A 15,621-nucleotide genomic window follows, 5' to 3' on the forward strand; every position below is an offset into this window, starting at 1 on the left:
AGTGAAATGAAGTTTCTGAGAGATATGCTAGGGAAGACAAGGAGAGACAGAGTGAAAAATGACGATGTTAGGAAGGAAATTGGAGTGGAGAAGTTGACTGAGAAAATTGAGAAGAACAGCTGAAAATGGTTTGGGTATGTGAAGAGGATGGGAGAGGAAAGAATAATGGAGTTCAAGATTGAGGGCAAGAGGGCAAGAGGAAGACCGAGAAGAAGATGGATTGATACAATAAAGATGAGTTTAAGGAGGAGAAACCTGCTATGGAACCGAATTGTGGAAGAAGAATGGTGGAATGACCTAGTAAAGTGGCGAAGTACCATTGACAACCCAACCCGACCAGATGTTGGATAGAGGGGAAATGAAGCTGATGATGACAATGATGACGGTTGTATTCCGACACAGAAAATAATAAACAACTCCGTGTGCTGTATGAAAAATTAGTAATTACTTCATTTCTGTTGCCCTTTAATTCCAGACTTCATATGGAGATTTTCATTTGAAAATAAAGGGAATAAACAAAGATTATGAATGTTATTGCTCGCTAACATGTTCTGTTCTTTCCGTGTTGAAAGGAAAGAAGTCCAGCTATGTAAGCTATCGTAGTGTGTCAAAAAAGCGTTAGTAACATCCACAACAGAACAATTTTGGCTTTATTATAATAGCGTGTGTGTGTACTTTACATGTACAAACAATTATGCCTCATACTACATAAAAGAGTGGAAAAACATTATTTTGTTTTTATCTCAAAACTGTAAAAGTTGGACTTTGTGCCTTTCAGTAATGAGCGATTCAGTTGTGGTAGTAGGTTCGTAAAGTATCAGTTTTAGAAGTCGGTAGTTCAACCGAGCTATTCAGCCTATTCTTCTCACTTCGGTTAACACAGAATGTGTTTGCGCGAAGATATAATAGATATAATACGTGGATAGACAATTTCCTCTCATCAGCGGACCATTACTCGTACGAAAAATAAGAGACAAATATGAGATGCAGAGCATTACAACCAATTAAGATTGCGCTGTAGACTCAAGTAATGGAGTTACTATCTGGTTTTGCCGCATTTAGCAGCAACATTCAGAAGGAAGAGTACTAGATGTAATTGGAGACAATGTTCACGCCACAATGCGAAGAGAGCAAGGCTGTGCGTTGTTTCTGTTTCTGTTAGTGCGGTGGAACGAGAGCGTGGGAGAGGCATCGTACCCAGGGACAACCTCACGTCGGACGTGCACGAGATACGGGGCGGTCACGTCGCCGTAATTGCGGCAATTATCTTCTAATTAGCGCTACAGTCGCGCGTGCGACCTGGCGCCCCGGTTGCCAGAGACGGCTACAACGACACGATCCTTCATTCGAGGGCTCAGGCAGTGTGCATTAGCAAACCGGCTACTTACTGTGCGTAAATGTTATTCCTACTGCAGGCAATACATACATCTACATCTACATAGACACGCGGGAAAGCAACGTGTGATGTGTCTAGATATCTCCGTACGAGGTTCTTATGCATAATGTGCGTTGGCGGCGGTAGAATCACTCTGCAGTCAGCCTCGAACGCTGGTTCTCTAAATTTTTCTCAATAGTGTTCCTCGAAAAGAACTTCGCCTTCTCATTTCAGTTCCCTAAGCATCTCCGTCAAGACTTGGGTGTTGTTCGAACCCACTGGTAACAAATCTAGCAGTCCATCTCCGAAATGCTTTGATGACTTTATTTAATCGGACCTGGTGCAGATCCCACACAATGGAGCAGCACTCAGCAATGTGTCGCAGTAGTGTCTTATATGCGGTCTCTTTTACAGACGAGCCACAGTTTCGTAATACTCTGCCAATAAACTGAAGTTGACCATTCGCCTTCCCTGCTACAGTCCACATATGCTCATTCCATTTCATATTACGCCTAGATGTATATTTGACGTGACTGTCTTAAGCAGGACACTACTAATGTCGTGCTGGAAAATTATGGGCTTGTTTTCCCTACTCATCTGCATTAATTTACATTTTTCTACATTTAGAGGTAGTTCAAATTCACCCGCCAACTAGAAATTTTTCGTAAGTCATCTTGTATTATCGTTCAGTCACTCAACGACGACACCTTCCCATACAGCATAGTGTCATCAGCGAACAGTCGGAGACTGCTGCATACCCTGTCCGCCAGATCATATATGTATATAAAAAATAACAGCGGTCCTATCACAGTTCTTTGGGGCACTCCTGACGATTCCCTTTTCTGTGAATAACACTCGCCGTCGAGGACAACATACTGGATTCTGTTACTTAGAAGGTCTTAGAGCCACTCACGTACCTGGGAACCTATTTTGTATCTTGTACTATCATGCTCAGAAGTATCCTAACGACATGAATTCTGTTTCGCCTATTTTCTGTATAACCTACATAACGTAATTGTCTAGCAGATCCTCTGCACTCTTTCCGGTACAGTCGTTTGACTATACAAAATGGTTACTACCAGAGGTCACAAGAGATAGCAGTCCTGAATGGCTATCATTCCAGATGCTAATTAATACCATGATAATGAAAATAACAGCAAACACGTTATTAGAAAAGACTCAGCCATTACGCTTGTAAATTATATTTATTACACTTAATGGCATTTCAAAAAGCAACGTTCACCTTGAAATTATATGACGAAAATTTTTTTGCTGGGCTAGGATCCAGAACTCCAACCCAGAAAATAATGTTCTTTTTAATTAATCACAAAAGGTGTTAAACGTGGTTTTATCACAAGCAACGAAGTGTGCACACATTTAAAGTTGAAATGACATGACATAAAGCTTTATGTTCCTTCGAGATTCAAACCCGGCACCTAATCGGATTGTTAATTACACACAATTACATGTTACAAATCGTAACTTTCCACCAGTGCCGAGACGACTAAAACTAAATGACGAGAAAGTTTAGCTTTACCGGGATTCGCGAGCCAGCATTACCGTGGTTGATTTCTAGTCACGAATAGACGTTAAAAACCTTTTTGTTTGAACCAGTAGCGAAATGTGCGCATGTCTGAACTGGAAATACCAAGGCATCAACTTCTGTACCGACTGTGCTGTCAACAGCACAAGTAAATAGGAAAAGATAGCGTTGGCAGTGTTGTCTGTATTGCCTGAAATATGTCTCCATTAGGCGACACTGCCACTCAGTCTGCAATAATCAAAATAAGGAATAGTATCATCGACTCGTATTCATTAAACGTAATCGTTGTATTGCTTTGAGAAGCGAAATGCGTCTGATGAATAGCCGTGTCCATATGCAGTACACTTTGAACGGAGGAAAACCAAAATACCAGTAAGAGGTCCTCCCACATGAGCGTGGGGTGAAGTTTCCGTGGAGCGCTTCGCAATTGGCGATGTGTGCCCTACAATTACTTCCTGATTGTTTCAGCATGGCATAGCCTCAAGGCTATTTAATACTTGAAATGAGAATTAATGTAGTGCCATTGTTAAAACAGGTTACTTCATAAAATAGTGCTCTACATTAACTGAATATTTCTCTGTAGGTGACCATAATTTTAATTTCATCTGCTGATGACACACAGATTCAGTACAAGTCGGTCTGAAAATAGTGTGGCCTACCTTGTGTCTCAATGAAAGTGATGTATCGGCCGGCAAGCAGAAGTTGTTGGAGACATGCGCAAAAGCATTTCTTGTTGTACGGGATTATCTGTTCTTACCAACTTGCTGCTCACTACCGTTTTTCATTGCTTGCTACAGTTATCGTGTGAATTCAAGGGCTGCTTGTAGAATATTTTTCGTCACGAGCAACTTATCATTGGAGCTCGCCCTCTCTCCTCTTTCCGCTCGTCTGTTCTCACCCGTATAGCTATTCGCTACTTAAGGTTAATTGCACGATGTACAAATATTTCATTTGGTCGCCAGGGGCGCCGTATACGGCCTGTACTGACTGTGACACATCCTGTATATAAATCCTACAGTTGCGGTGACCTAGGCACCCCTCTCAGCTTGCGGCCCCAAGCTGCAATTCGCGTCGCTTGGGCCTATCACCAGCCTTTTCAGTTCCGTACATAATTTGCATAACAAATCTTATCGTATGGTACACAGGCGAAGTTATGTTCACTGCACATGTTCTGCGTTTTACAGTTTGAGAAATAATCAATTCATTGTCACATATCTTTCACCGTCCAAAATTTTACTGAAAGTTAGTAAGTCCTGCAATAAAGTTCCAAAAGTATAAGACATTTTTGTAGACTCATTCCAGTCTACACTTCACTTTCAAGGCACTACCCCGCCTTTGCATGTTAGCGCATCTTTACAAAAGCTCAAAACAACTGCCGAAAGCCGAGATAGTGGCTCCTTCTCAATGTTTTACCCTGCGAGATAAATAATTTCGTATTCTATTGTAATGACGCACTCTAAACGTTTCTACACAGGAACTTTCGCCTTTGACAATTTTTTGTCACAATTATATTTTCATCTGGATGCCGGAAAAGAAAGTCGATTCGTTTTGAGGTGTTGTTTAACAGAAGAATGATGAAAAATAAGTGTCTTATAAGACAGTAAATTAGTAGCTTCTTGGAATCTATTTATTAAAACAGGATGAAAGAACACGTGTTAAGATAGTTTCCACGGTACTAGAGAGAGCCGTAGAGGGTAACAGCTGTAAGGGAAGACAGATATGGAAGTACACACATCGTATAATTGAAAATGTTTAAAGCACATTGAGAGGTTGGCCTAGGAGACTGGCACTGAAAGAAAGGAGGAAAAAAAAAGCACTTTAGACAATAAGGTCTATGTTGTTGCTGTTGTTGCAGTTATGCTCTTTAGTCCGAAGATTGGTGTGATGCAGTTCTCTACGCTAATCCAACACCTGCATTGTCTCTACATAGCTACTGCAACCTCCATCCACTGGGATCTTCCTGCCTTATTCATAGCTTGAGCTCCCCCACCATCTACACACACACTACCATCCATATCAAATCACGATTTCTTGATGCCTCAAGACGTGTCCTGTCAAACGATACCTACTTTTAGTGAAGTTGTAAAATAAATTTCTTTTCTTCTCCTCCTCATTATCCAATCAATGCCTGTAACCTTTACCATTCTGCTGATTCACCACGTTTCTAAAGCTTTGGTTTTTTTGTGTCTGATCTGTAAATAGCCCACATTTCAATTCCGTTCGAGGCAAGTACCTTCAGAAAAAACTTTCCAACATTTAAAGTTTTAATGAATGTAAACTAGTTTCTCCTTTTCAGAAATGTTCTTCTTGCTATTGCACACAGCTTTTTCTATCCTCTTTGTATCGACCATGTACACTCATTCTGCTGCCTAAGTTACAAAACTAATCTACTACTTTTAGGGTCTCGTTTTCCAATCTAATACCTTCAGCATCCCCTGGTTCAATTCAGCTGTGTTTCATTATCCTTGTTCTAGTTTTGTTGATGTCGTATCATCTCTCTTCATGATGCTATTCATTTTGTTCAGTTGCTCCTCTAAGATATCTGCCGTTTCCAACGAAAATACGATGTCATCGGAAAAATTCAAAGTTTTAATTTTTTCAGTTTGAACTTCAATTTCATTTCAAAATTACTCCTTGGCATCCTTGACTGGCAGCTCGATGCACAGACTGAATAACGTCGGGAATAGACTACAACACTCTCTCACTCCCTTCTCAACAACTGCTGCCCCTCATGCTCATCATCCACAAACTGGTTTATTATTCAAGTTCTAAATGACATTTCGCTCCATGTATTTTATTTCTGCTATCTTCAGAATTTCAGTGTTTCTTCCTGTCAACATTTTCAAATGTTTCCTCAACGTGGATGAATGCTACAAACGTCAGTTCGCTAGTTTTCAACCTATTTTCTAAGATGGGGTTAGTATTGCCTCATGCGTTCGTGTATTTATTCGGAATCCAGACTGATCATCACTGAGCCCAACTTCCACAAGGTTTTTTCGTCTATATTTCCGTAAATAATTCGTGTCAGTACTTTGCACCCATGACTTATAAGACCAATAGCTCGGTAATAGTCTCATCTCTCAGCAACTGCCACCTTTGTCATTCGAGTTAATACGTCCTTCTTGAAGTTGGAGGGTGTTTTTCCCTATACTACAAGTCTTGCATACACGATGGAATAGTTTGTCATGGTGTTTTCTACCAAGGATGTCAATAAATGAACGTCATCTACTCCATACGCCTTGTTTCGATTTATGTGGTTCAGTGCTATGTCAGTTCAGTTTAGTATCTCATGTGTTATAAACTGACTTTATTTATCTGTCTCTAAATCTGCTGTCAGTAACAACTCTTAACCAAAGGTAGTTAGTTCCAACATAAATTTAGATTCAGATAAACGATCAATAGACAGTGTGAACAATTTATTTATCAACCATGATGGGGCGACTGTGTAGTGTGGGGTCATGGGGTGTCGATGTAATTGACATACAGCTCTCAGCGTTTCCCTCTCAGAAATTAAGTATGGGTTACAATGAGGCAACAAGCAGCTGCTGTTGAACTGTGACGGGTAAAGGAGCTTTTCAGGTAGCGCCATGCATAAAACAGAAAAAAATAATTACAACCTCCAGTGAAGAGTTAAGCCACCCAAATAATTCCTCCTAATCTTAATTTATGGTGTTTAGACTGCTGTCGATGAATCTGAAAACTATTAATAACCTCGATTTAGCTTCGACCACTAGCTACAGAAATGCAAAATTAAATTCATGCCTCTTCTTTGTCTTTCAAAAGCAATTAGTAGACGCTCGAGATAGAGGTAAGCTATGGAAAAACTTTTTCTGACACTAGCCAGAGACATAACAACATCCCAGAATATGTCTGACAACACTGTGACTTTTGACTTAGTTCCTGGAGTGGCACTGAATTATCTTGCTCTACTTACTTGATATTTTCTTGTCATTTTAATTAGATATTCTAAATAGTTTCCACTTAAGAGATGACATAAAGAAAGAATTGTGTTATTGTATGTTAGAGGTGGTGCCAGTGAAAGCATTCTTAAGGAAAATTGCTTTAAGTGAATAATATTAAAAAGAACATAATTTAATCATAGTGTAACAGTGTCAGCTGGTGTTAAAAAAGCTAAACACTTCTGGCGAATGAACTGTATGTTTCCAGTACACGTAAGACGCTTCTCCGAAAGGCGAAATTCGCAAGTTATAGGCGGCTCAGCACATAATCTGAGCAAACTTATTCTCTCTAGTCTAATACAGAATCGGCAACATTGTAAAATATGTTTGGCAACAATGTGATTGCCGATTTACTTCTTGGTGTAGTTGAGAATGGTCCTGCTTATTTCACTTGATATTTCTTTGTCATTTCCGATAAATGATCTGACTGATTCTTACTTGACGTGAAACACTGGGGTGTAAAATATATTATTTGATCCCAGAGGGTCACTCCGCACAGAATCTGTAACTAATCTCATATTTAACATCAGTAGTTTTCTCTGCTCATGAAGAACACTGGAATAAGATAGTATTTGTAGCCACACCGGCTCACTAGCTAAATGGTACTGTGTCTGCCTCGTATACGAAGCGTTGCATTAGCTCTAGATTCTAATTTCGCTAGAGACCAAAATTTTTGTCTTCATTTTGCTTCTTCTCTTACCGAGCTGTAAGGTTCCAGATCGAATACCACTAAGGAAATCTTAACTTCAGCATCGTAAGTCTCATCGCAATTTCGATTTAGTAACGCCTACATCTAAAAATGAAAAATTTAAGAAACTCTCATCTTGCACCCTTGTTAAAACTTATATTTTCCTGCTTATACTGACACACATTTTATTTTTTTAATACATAATTCAGCTGATTATGTGTGGTATTGAATAATTGGATAAATCGATTCTTGTGGGTAATCCTGAAATGCGTCTTGGGTGGGACACAGGACTTCACATAGACAGACCATCTGGAGATCAAAAGTGGGTAATATCTTGCTAATGCGCCATGTTTGGGCAGGCTCGTGCTATTAAATTAGACTTAAATAGTAAGGGTATCGTGGTGAGCTGCAATTCAGTTCTATTAGAACACGCGTAGTGTTGATCGTTGGTTCATGGAATGTAGAAACTAAAACATAAGAGAGAAACTGATCATTAACAATACATTCTCCCCTCCCCCATTAACCAAAATATTTTTAGATTCCTCGCCGGTAGAGAGCTACTGCTTTGTAGATAAAGGTTTAAAGGTCATTTTCGTCCACAAAGGAATGTTGTGTTGGTTGTGCGATAAGGAGCGAAAAATGCTTGAGGGCGCTAAATCTAAACAAGAATTGCATTAGGAATTGTTTTCAAATCAAACTCCTGGCCAATTCCTTTTGTGAAATCAGCAGAGTATAGACGAGCACTTTCCTACGATAGGAACACTAGTTGCAGTTGAAACGTCCCCTTAGAAAATTTATAAATGACTGTGCTTAAACTGACACACAATATTTTTAGCGCAACGCAATCTGACTTTCAATAGTCCCTACAAAAGAATGGCCCTGGCTAACAATAACCTATACCGTTCACAAATCACTTACCTCACAAAATCTTCGTTACTCAAACTACTGCAATACAGCGAGCGCCAATGCTGCCAGCTAAATAAAAGATTCAAACTACTGAAGGCACTAACTACTGATAGGCATACTTAGCAAATGAAAGATTTTGATAGGAAGAAACAATGCATTTACCTTAATAGTATTCAAAAGTCATAATATATATAGCGGTTCATGACATCCATTCTTACAAATGTACTGTTTCTGATGGACACACGTCCAGATCATCCGCTCTGAAAAATCCGCCATCTCACTTCCCCACATCCTCCACTGCTGGCGGCTCACCTCCAACTGCGCAACGCTACGCGCTGTTAACAGCCAACAGCCCAACACTACAATAGCGAATATTACAACAATGCCACCCAGCCACAGACTGCACACAGCACAGCCAGTGATTTTCATACAGAGCGCTACATGGCGTTACCAATATAGAGACCTAAACAGCCAACTTACACAGTTTGCTTGGTCGCTTTTCGTATGTTATAATCACACGGCCCTTCAGTTGTTGAGAACAGAACACAACTCTGATAGCCACATCCCTGCGATGCAGTACTTAACTCAAAACATGATCTTTGTGCCACTACATACTAACGTTACATTGTGAAGACCAACACTAGTCTGTCCTTAAGTTTTTTATGAGGACAATAATTATTTTTTGAGGTCATGAGCTTAATACACAGCGGTCTGACGTTATTTCTTTAAATCGATTTGTCCTTTTCTTTGAATTCTTAATTTGTCTGTCCATCTATTAAGACAGTCTGTTCCTCAGGAAGTGGTCTCAATATAAGCTGAAATTTGTGTCTGATACTAATGTCTACGACCTTTGGCGGTGTAGCATAGTGTAAGACTCTACGTCACTGAGACCAAAAGATGTGGCTATACATACGTATGTCACTCATTTTGATAATCAAATGTTCAAATGCGTGTGAATTTCTAAGGGACGAAACTGCTGAAGTTATCGGTCCCTACACTTACACACTACTTAAACTAACTTATGCTAAGAACAACACACACACACACACACACACACACACACACATACACACACACACACATGCCTGAGGGAGGACTCGTACCTCCGGTTTTGATGATCGTAAACTCAGTTATGAAGTCTGCAGCTCGTGGTCTAGTGGTTAGCGTTACTGTTCCTGGATCACGGGCTCCCGGGTTCGATTCCCGGTCCGGTCGGGGATTTTGTCCGCCCGGGGACTGGGTGGTTGTGTTTTCCTTATCATTCGGGAAAGTGGCGGTACTGTACAGTGAAAAGATTCAGGATTTGCTCTGGCGCTGATGACCACGCAATTGAGCGCCCAACAAACCAAATTTCATCATCGTTCATCAGCCGTGAAATCCGATAGTTAAGGTCTTGGTGCTCCAGCGGTAAAGTGAGTGTCGGAAACCTGCAGGTCGCGGTTCGGATTCCACGTTAGACTGTAGTTCCAATTTCTCCGGTGGGATATCTTGGGTAGGCTAGGGACATGGAAGTCGCCGCAGTGGCGTCCATTTAAAAGGTTCCCACCAGGCTACTGAGCCATACGAAATTATTGATGTTATCCAAAAACAGAAATCAAGTTTTGACTAAATCTTTAGACCATGAAGTCCTACTCGCACGTGGCCGGTTGTTTCTTAGGTATATGTTAATCTGGTGGATTACATAAATCGGTACTCTCCACACAATATGCTGCTTGAAATGTCACTACGCCCTTACCTATCCAATTGTGTGAGACGAAATGCGATTTAAAAACATAAATATGAGAATATGCTCGATAAATCGCCTATACACTTACGCTGTGTCATACTTATGAACAGACCATAAATGCAAACATCAGTGCACAATCGCAAGAGGAAATCCTCGCATCCTACTGCGTTTTCAGTTCATACAGCTGGCTGTTATGTGATTTTATTTGAGCGTTTACATAATCAAGTCAAAAGCACACGTTGGATAGCTAAGGCAGAAAGCGAGCATCAATGAGAACGAACAAAGAAATGAATAATTCGAACAGTTTGTAATTAATCTCCAGGGAATCAGATTCTCTTTCAGTGAGGAGAATCATTACTTCATCGTTGTTTAGAACACGCTCATGAGCCAATGATTTGTGTAGGTTGGTGATCTGTTTGAATGACTCTGGCTACGTATACTTAACGTCTGGGTTCGATTATCGCACTAGGCAATCATTTTTAACAATCAGATACAGTTCCTCCTTACCTCTGGTAACGCCAATTGAACAATGCAGGGCTGCACGTTATTCACATTAAACATGACGCCGCTTCACTGTCTATCGGAGGTTAGTCGGCGCAGGTTGGGCCATGACGGAGGCGGAAGCCACGCCATGTTGAAACGTTGTCACCAGTAAGCTTCCTTAGACGAGATTTTTCTTTTCTTTCTTAAACCAGTCGTCATGTAAGCTCAAAGGGCACTTATTTCACATTATATCTGAGCTTGTGATGTAGAAACTATTGGTGCTGGATTGGGATTCGAACTCAGATCTACTCTTTCGTCAGATTTGTTCCCCTGAGATGACACATTTCCAACATATTATGGTTTCTCCACGATTCCAGAATCCTCAAGGTCTCCACGAAAGGTGCGAGTTTGGGTTCGAAACCTGGTCTGACACAGAAGTTTCCATCGTGTTACTTCAAGCTGTAACAGGTACACGCGATACCACAAATGACAAATAATTAAGATTTTTTAACGATCCTCGAAGCGTTTCCAGCAATATTGATTGGTACCAGTTTCGACTCCCAGTCGGACACCGAACTTTTCGTCATATAACTTCATGTTCAAACATGCCACTCCTAGTTACTGGTGAAAAAGAGTTCGATAGTCAACGTCTCTTCATTTGTTGTCAGCAATCGTCATATGTGTAGGTTTAGACTACCAGTCAGCAAAGAACTTGATGCCGTAGTATTTCCAATTGAGACAAGAGCACATCTCGCTACTGGTGAAATAAATCGATGTTTAATGTCTACTCGTGACTATTAATCAACGACGATATGTGCTGGGTTAGAATGCTCGTAAGGCAAACGTTTTTTGGCTTGTCATTTCAGTTTCAATCAGATCGCTAGAGGTGAAAAATTACGATTTGTAATATGTAATTGTGCTTAGTTAACAATCCCATTAGGTGCTGGGCTCAAATCTCCGTCCAACGCAAAAATGTATGCTATGTAATTTCAAGTTTGCACGAGTGCATACCTTGTTGCTTGTGATTGAGGTCGTATTTAAGAGGAACTTTGGCTGCTAAATTGAAGTCCTGGATCCGGACCAGTATAGAAGTTTACGTCATGTAATTTAAAGTTGCCGGCCGCGGTGGCCGTGAGGTTCTGGCACTGCAGTCCGGAACCGCGAGGCTGCTACGGTCGCAGGTTCGAATCCTGCCTCGGGCATGGGTGTGTGTGATGTCCTTAAGTTAGTTAGGTTTAAGTAGTTCTAAGTTCTAGGGGACTTATGACCTAAGATGTTGAGTCCCATAGTGCTCAGAGCCGTTTGAACCATTTGAATTTAAAGTTGGTGTTTTGAAGTGTCATTTATTGTAATAAATTCAAGTTACAAGCGCAATGGCTGCGTCTTTTCTAATAACGTGTTTTCTGATACTTGCATCATCGTGATATTGTCCGCCCCGGTAGCTGAGTGGTCAGCGTGACAGACTGTCAATCCTAAGGGCCCGGGTTCGATTCCCGGCTGGGTCGGAGATTTTCTCCGCTCTGGGACTGGGTGTTGTGTTGTCCTAATCATCATCATTTCATCCCCATCGACGCGCAGGTCGCCGAAGTGGCGCCAAATCGAAAGACCTGCACCAGGCGAACGGTCTACCCGACGGGAGGCCCTAGCCACACGACATTTCCATTTATCGTGATATTTATCTGCATCTCGATTGACAGCCATACATTGGAGTTATCTCTTGTGTCCTCCATCAGTAACCACTTTACTTAGCCAAACGACTGTATTGAAAAGAGAGCAGAGGACTTGCGAAATATTTACGTCACGTAGGTTACGTAGAAAACAGGTGAGACAGAATTTAGGTCGTTCGATTGTGCATGGTGGTACCTTCGTTAACAGCCTACAAGTTGGCACTGTGACGGATGCTTTTCGGAAATCTACGAATATGGAATCCGCCTTTTGCCGCTCACTCATGGTTCAACGAAAAAAAGAGCGTAATTAAAGGGCGTAATTAAAGGGCGTAATTAACTATCAAGAATGGCCCTACTGGACGTACGTTTCCATCGATGTGCTTTTAAGTGTTTAGGATTTCCACTATAAGGTTCCCAAAAACTATCAATAACGTTCCTCCTGGGAGGGAGTGTGCACGTTTCAGCTGATGTACATGAAAATAATTAGGGTTCGTACTGTAAGTTCCTGTATTATACAAGACAAGAGGAAATAAATGAAGATGACATGCGAGATACGATACCACGAGAGGAACCTGACAAAGTGTAGACAGACCTACGCAGAAACCAAGCATCTGGAGGACATTCCTTCAGAATTATTGAGACCCTTGGGAGGGACAGCAGTGACGAAACTATTCTCTTTTGTGAGAAAGATACATGGGACAGGCGAAATGCCATCACGCTTCAGAGGGAATGTAATCATTCCAGTTGCAAAGATGGCAGGTGTTGACAGGTATGAATACCACCGACATATCAGTTTCGTAAATCACGACAAAAGTTATTTATGGAGGAATGACGACGCTGGTAGAAGCCGACCTCGGGGAAGACCAGTTTGGATTCCGGAGAACCCTGACCCTACAACTTGTCTCCACTGACAGAAACACCAAAAAAATGGTTAATTAGTTGTCGAGAATACATTTGTCTTGGTAACATATTTAGGTGATTAACATTGCAAGCCCACAAGTTAATGTAAGCACAAGATAAGCCATTGCAAATGTTAGATACTGGTGCAGGCAGGCCCTCAACTGGCTTCTTTCTAACCAACACAGGGCTATCGTTGGTGCCTATGCAGAACCAGCTATCATTCGAGAACAAAACAGATCTCTACCCAGCCCTCCAATGTGCTCTCGCTTGAGACCGCTGAAGTTGCATACGGCGGTGGTATGGGGTCAGTGGAATTCAAGCTACAGGGCGTCTGGCTCGCAGCCCTCCTTGAATTAACCAATTTGTAACGATTCGTTGTATCATTGTGGCGCCAATTGTTGCTCAAACTGCAGCTGCAGATGCAGTATGATGCGCCAGACCCATGCGCCGTACGTCTTCTCTCTTGGTAGTGCCACTTGGACGTCAAAAGCCCGGTCCTCTTGCGACCGTAGAGTCTCGTGAAGACTACTGACAGTAATCATGTACAGTGGCAACATTCCTACCAAGTCTTTCTGCAATGTCGGAGAAAGAAAACCCAGCGCTTTTACATGAACTCGTTCAAGATCAGTGAGATCTTGATAATGGCGACTTTGTCAACTTAAAGGCATTTTTGGCTAACATCAACTCACCATGTCCCATCTCAATGGCAACTAACGCTCATGACCGTTACAGGGTGTATTTAAAGCAAATCTGATTTGCATCCTTACAGTTGTGCTACTAGCGCAACTGGCGCGAAACCTGAATAGACATCGTCTTTAAGATGCAGAAACACATCTACTACCTTTCGTTTACGTCGCACAGCTCCACCTTGGTTTTGCGATTTTTGGGTATGCGCAGGAATATAGGCTGAAGAAAGGCAACCCTACGTTTATAGCATTTATAGATTTAACGAAAGCTTTTGACAATGTTAAGTGAAATACACTCTTTGAAATTCTGTAGACAAGCTGTAATAAAAAAATAACGTAAAGTTATTTACAATTTGTACACAATTTAGACGGCAGGTGCAAAGTAGTAGATTAATGACATGAAGAGGAGGCGGTGATTGAGAAAGGAGTGAGACCCGGTTATAGCTTATCACTGATGTGGTTCAATCTGTTTACTGAACAAGAAGTAAAAGAAACCAAGTATAATTTGGAAACGGAATTAAGGTTCACACTGAGAAAACAGAAACAATGAGGTATGTCTTGACTTGTAATTCTCTCAGAGGCGGCAAAGAACATGGAAGAACCTCTGAGCGGAATCGACAGAGTTTTGAAAACAGGTTATAAAATGATCATTAAGTAGATAAATATTTTGGGATGTAATCGTAGTCAGTCATGTGATACTGAGTGAATTAATTTACGTAAGTAAAAGCAGTTGAAGAGTTTTTCCATATGTGCAGTAAAATAACTAGTGATAGACAAGTATGGTGCTATACAATGCAGAATGTCAATAGGAAGAAACCTTTTTCTGGAAAAATAGGAGTCTGTCGTCATCTAACATAAAACTACGTATTAGGGAATGTATTCTGAAGGTATTTCTCTTGAGTGTAGCGTTGCACGGCAATGAAATGTGGACGACATGTAGTTCAGAGAAGAACAGATTAGAAGCTTTTGAAGTGTGGCGATACAGAAGAATGGTGAAGATTATATGGGTAGACCGAAAAAGAAGTAAAAATAAATTCATTGTACAACTTGAATCAATGAAGAGATTGTTTGATAGACATATTTTGACACATGAAGGAACAATCAGTTTGGTAATGGATGGCCGTGTGACCGAAGACCATTAAAACAACTGTCAGCTGGCCGAGATAAAACTGCCATGAAAAGTGTTTGCACGAATTACATGAAGAGGTCATCCCAGTACTATAAGAAACCAGAAAATATTGCTCAAAGTCAAATAATTTCCTCGTAGGTGACCTGTAGTTTCCATGAATCTAGTTTTGGACATTAATTCCCAGCTCTTCAGTTATATCCCTCTGAATGAAATCGTATCGAAATATCTACATCTTTAATTTTCAGTATTTCCTAGTATCAAGCGTTGTTTAACCTTTCTGGGTATGTGAACTCAAATACCACGTTCCGTTGTGTAGGCATTAGAAAATCCTCACAAGAACATCGACAAGCCAATGCAAGATCTTAAGGTTTGTATATGGTGCGAATGTACCACGGTAGTTTTATTTTGGTCTTCCTATATCTACAATATCCCGAATGGCTAACAGATCTTATTACCGATCCCAACGCGTCCTGACGCTAGCATTCCCAAAAGTTACATTTTATTTGAGTTTCTGTATGCATTCGTTTCAAGTAACCAGAATAGGCTGAGAATACAGACA

This window comes from Schistocerca americana, chromosome 4 (assembly GCF_021461395.2).
Source record: "Schistocerca americana isolate TAMUIC-IGC-003095 chromosome 4, iqSchAmer2.1, whole genome shotgun sequence".
NCBI lineage: Eukaryota > Metazoa > Arthropoda > Insecta > Orthoptera > Acrididae > Schistocerca > Schistocerca americana.